We start from the raw sequence: 583 nt of genomic DNA, 5'->3' as shown, positions 1-583 counted from the left end.
GAATGCAAATTCAAACTTTATCTGTGACCAATCAGAGGGAAGGAATTCATCACATGATCTGACCAGGGATGTATCCAACAATGAGCTCAGCCCGTCCATGAGGGAGTAAGGGGACAGGGCATGAATGTCTGTTCACTGAGGGGCCCGGGCCCCTGGAAATAACCTTGTGTCTGCTTGTTCCACATCGAGCAGTAGATTATATGTTCATAAGTCTAAGTCACGGCTTCTCCGACCCATGTTCATGTGACAGCAGTGACATCACAGCTCACCGGATATATTATACAGCAGTGACATCACAGCTCACCGGATATATTATACAGCAGTGACATCACAGCTCACCGGATATATTATACAGCAGTGACATCACAGCTCACCAGATATATTATACAGCAGTGACATCACAGCTCACCGGATATATTATACAGCAGTGACATCACAGCTCACCGGATATATTATACAGCAGTGACATCACAGCTCACCAGATATATTATACAGCAGTGACATCACAGCTCACCAGATATATTATACAGCAGTGACATCACAGCTCACCGGATATATTATACAGCAGTGACATCACAGCTCA

Source organism: Bufo bufo, chromosome 4 (genome assembly GCF_905171765.1).
Source record: "Bufo bufo chromosome 4, aBufBuf1.1, whole genome shotgun sequence".
In the NCBI taxonomy this organism is placed as follows: domain Eukaryota; kingdom Metazoa; phylum Chordata; class Amphibia; order Anura; family Bufonidae; genus Bufo; species Bufo bufo.
Note: the sequence above shows the minus strand (reverse complement) of the source record.